We start from the raw sequence: 8,499 nt of genomic DNA, 5'->3' as shown, positions 1-8,499 counted from the left end.
AGGAACCCATGAAGCTTCTTCCAACTTTCTCCTTTGCCAGTGGTAGGGACAGAGTCACAGCTACGTGAAATAATCCATGTGCAGGCCTAGACTGTAGTTGCCTAGAGAGACTGATGCAGCTTCACACTCTTCTTTCCCCTGCCTGGGGCAGGGATGGAGCTGCAGGGGTGGGCAGCAATCTATGCAGTGCGGGTCCAAGATGACCACAGTCACCCTGCAGACTTCTGATTTTCAGTCTACGCCAGTCAAAGTTACCTGCAGTTACCTATATAGGCTGGTACAGGGCACCTCAGCCTCCCCTCGAGATGTGGGGCTGAAGCCTAGGCAGGCTGCAGGCTGATCTGTGTGAAAGAAACTGATTCCTGCTGACACTGAGAGTTTCAGTCAGCCAGGCTTCCCCTCAGGCTGGGGGTGGAGTTAGAATGGCGGCTCCTGGCCTCTTTCTGACTTGGGCTGGTTCTCACCCCAGCTTTTCCCAGGGTTATCTCTTAGCCAGCCAAGTCTCCCACTCAGTAGCCGAAATCAGCAGCCAACCGTCTCCTCCTCCCCTGTTTCTGGGAAATGGAGCTTCCAACTCCCATCACAGAACAGTTCCTGGGGCAGCTCGTGCTGCCAGAGTAGGATGATCACTGCCTCCAGCACTTAGCTGGTAGTTTCCTGGAGAGGCTGGTGCAGGTCCCTGCAGCTTCCTCCCTGCTGGAGGTGGCACTGGGGCCTAGGCTAGACCTGCAATATGATCTGGATGGGAAGAACCAACACTGGGATTCTCAGTCCTCCCCGTTACCCCTCATGCCAGGTGCGGAGTTAAGATGGCAGCTCCTGGACTCTTTCTGACCTGGACATGCTCAAACTTTAGCTGTTCTCAGGATTATACTGTAGCCTACTGAATCTCCTCATCATAGCTGAAATTGGTGCCCATCTGTCTTCCTCCCCCGTTTTGGGGAAGTGGAGCTTTTAATTCCAGCCGCGAAACAGCTCCTGAGGCAGCTTGTGCTTCCGGTGGAGGATGGGCACTGGCCTCCATGGCATGGAGCACTCTACGTACGAGTCTTCTCTGCAGATGGGCATCTCCTCCTTCCACTCATTCAAGGATGTTGGAGGATGCTCCTCTGGTCTCCTGGAGCCCCCAAACAGGTACTTAAGCTAGTTCCAGAGAACTCTGGGTGTTTGCTAACTTTCTTATAGCAGGAGTTGACTCTAGGAGCTCCTTACTCCGCTGCCACTTACTGGTTCTCCTCTGTTTTCTTTTATTAGACACTGCCTATTTATTGTAGAGATTCTTTCCTCTCTATTTGAGAACATAGTGGGACGCTCTAGGATGGGAGTTTAATATTTTGTTGGTTACCCTGTGGGTCTCCACCCACTGAGATAATACCATATGACCACATGAACACATTCATATTCCATAGAGGCATGCCTCAGGGGTACCCTTCCCCACACATCCCCCCATCACCAACATCCTGCACCAGTGACTCTCCCCTGCCATAGATACCAAAAGAATACTCCTACAATTGTATTTTCTTTTTTTTTTTTAAAGATTTTTTTTTTATTTATTTACTTAATCCCTCCCCCTCCTCCCCCCCCGCCCCTGGTTGTCTGTTCTCTGTGTCTATTTGCTGCGTCTTGTTTCTTTGTCTGCTTCTGTTGTCGTCAGCGGCACGGGAAGTGTGGGTGGCGCCATTCCTCAGCAGGCTGCTCCCTCCTTCGCGCTGGGTGGCTCTCCTTACAGGTGCACTCTTTGCGCGTGGGGCTCCCGTACGCGGGGGACACCCCTGCGTGGGGTGGCACTCCTTACGCGCGTGAGCACTGCACATGGGCCAGCTCCGCACGGGTCAAGGAGGCCCGGGGTTTGAACCACGGACCTCCCATGTCGTAGACGGACGCCCTAACCACTGGGCCAAGTCCGTTTCCCTACAATTGTAGTCTCATCCACAGTTCTCAACTTCCCCAGATTTCACCTACAGCCCTCCCCCCAGCTCCATGGATAGCCCAACCCACCCCCCAACCCTGCTTATAGTCACACCCCAGCACTGTCTACCCCCCTCAAATCAATGCATCACCCATCCACTGCCAAACCTCTCCCATCCACTTTATCACAGACTCTGCCCAGATTGAGTATCAGCTCACCACGCACTATTCCCTTTCTATCTCCTGGTAACTTTTCTTCCAGACTCCTACCTCCAGGAGTCTGCTAAATATCTTTTTTTCATATCTTCAGTATTGGTCCTTTAGTTACTGGCTTACTTCACTCAGCAACTTGTGGTTTTAATTTTCATTTTCCTTCTGACAAATGATGTTGAGCATCTTTTTATGTGCTTATTGGTTATTTGGATATCCACTTGTGCGGGGTACCTGTTTAAGTCTTTTGTCCATTTTTTTATTGGATTGTCTGTGTTGACCTTTCTTTGCTGGAGGATGGAGACCACATGAAGTACCTACACTTAGCCAATGATCACCTCAGAGAAAAAGTTGACAAGAGTTCAGGGGCAAAAGTTGCTATTTGGGTTGTGAGTGAAGTCAGGGGGTAGGGGAGCTGTCTTCTCTGAAACGTTGCTTTTAGAGGCCCAGAGTCCTGAGCTGTGGCCTGGGCAGTTCTGTACAGTTGGCTTACCCACCTCGAAGGTTCCGAAAGCCCCTTTCCCACCCCCAGCCTTTCTCACAAGTCCCCTTGGTAAATGTTGGGAGGCTTGGGCATTGGGGACCAGCCTTTCCTCCTGGGTCACAGTGCTGCTCTTCACCACCAGCCAGTGCCCTTTATTTAGCGAGACCCTGTCTGGTGGGCCGAGGGAGACTGGCCACCAGCTAGGCCTGCCGAAGGGGGACACAGGAAAGACGGGAAGAGGACAGGCTCCCAGTCCTCAGCTCCTGCTGCCTGGAAACTCTGCCAGGACGCCAACATCCCTACTGAGAGAAGGAAGCGTGTAGATCAGGGGTTCTTAACGAGGGTCCACTGGCCCCTTGGGGTCCACCGTGTGGAAGGGGTAGGAGACCACACCAGCCACGGCCGTCATGGTCTGGTGATCGTCCAACTCCCCAAGATGTGAGAAACACACTCTCAGGGTCGGGGAACATACCTTTGTTGATATCATACCTACCAAAACAAGCTGCCCTGTGGATGATGATGCCTTCCACGGAGACGTTGGGTCCCTGGTACAGGCGTGGATGCCGTCAGATTTGGTGATCTCCACCTGAAGGTCTCCCAGACCTTTGAATTCTCTTTGTGAGCCAGATTTCCCAACATCAGCTGCCAAGCGGGTTCTGGTGAAATTGAGTGGGTTGAGAAGCAGAGAGAAGTGGCTCCAGCTGCCCCATCGGTGGCCAGGTTGCCAGCAAAATACCTCCAGGACTGCGCGTGCTTATCTGCACCGCCCAGAAACACCTGCTTAAACTTATCCTTAAGTTGAGGGCTCGTGTGGGGAAGTATCCCTGCTCCTTGAGAATGCAGGCATTCAGTCCGCAGTACCTTTTTTACTGTTGGTTGGTGGTGATCCGTTTCCTGGCGGGTTGTACCTACTGCAGCAGCTTGACCTGCTTGACGGGGGCTATGGCTGTCTTGGAGATGGCAGCGATGCTGCCTGCCAGGAAGTCCTTGGCCAGGGGGATGGCCTGTTCGGTGGTGGCAGCAGAGAGGTGGCGGAGTAGGCACGGGAGCGGTGAAAGCTCCCAGGGCGGGAGGGTCTACCCCAGTGCTTTTATCCACCCTTCTGTCGACGGACATTTGGTGTTTCCAGTGTTGGTTATTACGAAAAGTGCTTCTCTGAGCATTCGTACATGTCTTTTGATGCACAAACACGCACACTTCACTGAGATATATACCTAGGGTGGCCTTGCTGGCTCCTAAGGCATCCTTAGTAGACCCTGCCAAAGAGCTTGGGCAGCAGTGGGTGGGAGTTCCTGTTGCTCCTGGTATCGTCACTTTTCAAACTTTAGCTCTTCTGGTATGGGAATCATTGTTTTCAAACATTTGAGTTGTGAAGCTAGTGAGTGCAGAGGCCAGAACTGCATCCTAGATCCCTGGGCATTCTGCCTCCTGAAGGAAGTGCAGGGGCTCAGAAGAAGGTAGCTGGAGCTGTGCCAGGTGCTCTCCTCCCCCTGTGGTGCTCACCGCCTCTTCTTCCTGCCTTCTGAAAGTTGGGGAAATGTTCAGCCTCACTTAGGTTAAATGCCATCCAGTAATTCCACCTACCAGAGAGCAGTGACCTTGAAATTGCAGCTTAATTTATAAATTAAGCACAAGTAATATAGCTGCGTAGGTTGGATTCAGGACTTGGCAGTTTCTCTTAAACCTTTTAAAGTGAGCTGATGCTTTCTCAAAGATAATACATAATTCTTATTTAAGTGGGCCCAGCACAGCGACTGGAACTCAGCAGCTGCTGAGTATTAATCTCCGTTCTTAAAAATAGCAGCTGAGATTATCCCAGAAGGGATGCCACAGTTGCTTGAAGTAAGTAAGACACTGGCTTTACAAATGTCACTAAGCAGAGCTGTCCCGTGTATACGCCTATCAGTCACCCAAGTACCTCCCTGCCTGGCTCCATCCCAGCGTCAGAAGCAAGGATCCACAAAGGCTGCGGAGGAGATGGTGCTGGCCGTGGGTTCTGGGCGCAAAGCTCAGGGAGCATGTGTGTATTCCTGCGTGGGCACCTGGGTTTCTGTGCACCAATGGTTCCAGTGGTTTAGGGTAGAGGGGAGTCAGGCCATCTCTGCCCCTCATCTCCAAAAAAAAAGCCTCTCCCGCCTCATTCCAGCACTTCAAATTTGCTTTTTTTGTTTGTTTGTTTAAAGGTTTTACTTATTTATTTCTCCCCACCCCTCATTGTTTTTGCATTTGCTGTGTCTGTTCATTGTGTGCTCATCTTTCTTTTTTAGGAGGCACCATGAACCAAACCCTGGGCCTTCCATGTGGGAGGGAGGCACCTAATCACTTGAGCCACCTCTGCTCTCTGCTTGGTTGTGTCTCTCATTATGTTTCCCTCCTTTGTATCTCTTGTTGCGTTATCTTGTTGTGTCACCTTGCTGTGCCATCCCATCATGTCAGCTCGCTGTCTTGTTTGTCTTCTTTAGGAGGCACCAGGAACCAAACCCGGGACCTCCCATGTGGTAGGTGGGAGCTCAATCATTTGAGACGCATCTGCTTCCCTCAAATTGGCTCTTGATTTTCTATCATGGGAAGTGTAGCTGAAAGGTGAGTGCTGCCTCCTAGACTGCCTGGGTTCAAATCCCAGTTCTGCTGAATCACAGCTTCATGAACTTGGCCAGGTTATTAAATCCCACTTAGGCTCTGTTTCCTCGTCTATAAACTGTTTAATACCAGTGAGTTCCACAGGGTTGCCGTGAGGACTGACGGTGAGAAGGCCTGTGGGGAACCGAGCAGCAGGGCTCGATGTGTAGAAGGCCTGTCCTTGGCATCAGCCATCGTGGTGGAGGTCGTGGCTGCCGTCGTTCACACAGGTCAGACCTTGCTTATTTAAAGTTGTTGGGGGAAGAGGACTTGGCCCAGTGGATAAGGCGTCTGTCTACCACATGGGAGATCTGTGGTTCAAACCCCGGGCCTCCTTGACCCGTGTACAGCTGGCCCATGCGCAGTGCTGATGTGCGCAAGGAGTGCATTCCACGCAGGGGTGTCCCCCGTGTATGGGGAGCCCCGCACGCAACGAGTGTGCCTGTAAGGAGAGCCACCCAGAGGGAAAGAAAGTGCAGCCTGCCCAGGAATCCCAGGAATGGTGCCGCACACACGGAGAGCTGACACAGCGAGATGACGCAGCAAAAAGAAACACAGATTCCCAGTGCCGCTGACAACAACAGAAGTGGACAAGAAAGAACACACAGCAAATGGACACAGAGAACAGACAACTGGGGCGGGGGGGTTGGGGGGAGGGCGGGAAGGGGAGAGAAATAAATAAAAAATAAATCTTTTTAAAAATAAATTAATAAAGTTGTTGGACAGTTGAAGGGCTGCCGGGGCAAGCAGTCCTCTCTGGAGGATGACTCTCGTTTTGCATACTGTTTCAGAAAGTTCTGGGCATGTTCATTTGTTTAGCAACAAAATAGCATCCCTCTCCATTGGGAAGTAAGGTGTAGATGAGGTTAGGCATTTTGTCTATCTTGTTTACTGCTGGATTCCCAGTGCCTAGAAGAGCACCTCATACAAGTGTGAGCTCAATGGCTGGTTATTGAATGGATGAACATTGTTTAAAAGGTACCAGTCTGTCACGGCTTATAAATTTGAAGTCAATGTGTCTGGCTGTGGAGTGGAAGGAACATGGCTGGGAGCTAGATGAGCAAACAGCGGGGATGTCCAGAGAAGAAAGGGAACAAAGGACAGAGACCTCTGAAGAGAGCAGGAAAAGAGGACGGAGTAACTGGCGAGGGAGGCCTCGTGCCCATATCTTGAAAGCTACCAGACGGGTGAGGTCTCCACGGTGGAGTCTCCACTAGTGCCAGGGAGAAGCCTGCCCTACCTTCCCGCCCAAGTACTCCCCTCACTGCCAAAACAGGCCAGTGCAAACCACAGGAGCCCTTCTTTGCTCTGTTTATTTTGCTAAAGTCTGCTTTACCCACCAAAAATCAGGTCCCAACCAGCCAGAGTCCAGATGTGACTAAAAGTCCTCTTAAGCGAAAGACAGGGAGAGTCTGTTTCTCTAAGGCCTGGATCTACTGGGCAGGAGGGAAAACACAAAATGCTACTAGCCCTGAGGACCTCACAGGGGCTAGATGTGAGCTGAGGTTGACGCCCACAGAAAACAATCAAGTGAAAATTTCCCTCCTCACTGAAGTTTCACGTTCTTTGAGGTTTGGGAGAACAAGAGAGTTGTGAAATGCTATATAAACACAATAACCAAGATAATAATAATAAAATGAATATGACTGAGCTCAATTATTCATTCTAGCTTGGCTGAAGAGCAAAAATTAACATCATCATTCCAAATGCATTCAATTCATTCACTGATTTTTCAAACTGACTCAGCACCGGCTTTGAGTTAGATTACTATGCTAGGGGCATGTAGTAGACGGACGCCCTATCCACTGGGCCAAGTCCGCTTCTCTCTCTTGATCCTTAACTCACCCGACTCTTGGGAATCTGTCTCCTTGTTGGGTGAACCAGGTGAAACTCTCAGTTTACCAGAGAGTGTCTCTCACCCACATCAAAGGGGCACCTTTGGTGAACAGTTTTCTCGTGTGAACTCATCATCTTCTCCTTCAGACTTGCTCCTCCCGCTGTATTTCTCAAGCCTTTGAATGGCACCACCAGTTACCCCACTCTTTAACCTAAAAAACCAGGGTCATGTTCTTTTCCCCTGCTGTCAAAAGTCACCATGAGGGAAGTGGACTTGGCTCAATGGATAGGATGCCCGCCTACCACATGGGAGGTCCGTGGTTCAAACCCTGGGCCTCCTTGACCTGTGTGGAGCTGGCCCACACACAGTGCTGATGTGCGCAAGGAGTGCCGTGCCACGCAGGGGTGTCCCCCGCACAGGGGAGCCCCACGCGCAAGAAGTGCGCCCCGTAAAGAGAGCCGCCCAGCGCGAAAAATAGTTTAGCCTGCCCAGGAATGGCGCTGCACACACGGAGAGCTGACACAACGAGATGATGCAACAAAAAGAAACACAGATTCCCAGTGCTGCTGATAAGGATGGAAGCGGTCACAGAAGAACACACAATGAATGGACACAGAGAGCAGACAACTGGAGAGGGGGGAAGGAGAGAGAAATAAATAAAAAATAAATCTTTGAGAGAAAAAAAAGCCACCATGAGACCTTGGAGTGTTAATGTAGCATTGTGTCTGAGTGATGGAGTGGAGAATGGTCCACCCTCCAGTTCTGGTTCTTGTGATCACTTGATCAGCTGTGCTGCTGAGAGTCCCACAAAGCTTTTTAGCCTCTGGCCCTAATTTACTCCTTTAGTCCAAATGAGATGGCACCAAGATACCTCACCATCCCATCATGCCCCAATCTCTCCACTCTCTTTTTAGTTGCTCCTTCACAAAACCAAACCAAACAACATCCCCTCCTATTCCAAACTAACAACAAAGAACACCTGCCCCTTCAATTTGGTCAACAAAGCTCTCATTCCTATAAGCTAATTCTAGCAGATACTTTAGAGAAGTGTTGTCTCCAACATGGCAAACAAATCTGAAGTTTAGACACTCAACAAATGTTGGTGATTGAATGAATGAACCTGTACTTTTAGTTTTAGCCCTTTGAATCACGTACCCATTCACCCTTGTCCCTTACACACTGAAGAGTTTCAGGGACTTAATTTATTTTCTTCTTCCTTAGCCATTTAAATTGATTCTCTTAAGTGCCACTAAACCTCTTTCAGGACACAATGACCTTCATAGAGGATTCTAGGAGCAGACGCAACACAGCTCTATATAAGGCAGAACAATCCATTGTTTAGTTTTAACATATATTTTCAATGATTTGTTTCTTTTCTGCCAATTAACATAGGCTGGCAAGATTTTTATTCAATCCTTCAAGAAAGATATGTTGAGGATTT

At 50.0% G+C, this 8,499-nt stretch overlaps 1 pseudogene; it reads right to left on the bottom strand.

Moving 5' to 3' along the window:
* Positions 1 to 2,936: 2,936 nt before the first annotated feature.
* Positions 2,937 to 5,416, bottom strand: LOC101443969 (ADP/ATP translocase 3-like; annotated as a pseudogene).
* Positions 5,417 to 8,499: the final 3,083 nt, after the last annotated feature.

This window comes from Dasypus novemcinctus, chromosome 13 (assembly GCF_030445035.2).
Source record: "Dasypus novemcinctus isolate mDasNov1 chromosome 13, mDasNov1.1.hap2, whole genome shotgun sequence".
NCBI lineage: Eukaryota > Metazoa > Chordata > Mammalia > Cingulata > Dasypodidae > Dasypus > Dasypus novemcinctus.
This window is presented reverse-complemented; position numbering and strand designations above follow the sequence as displayed.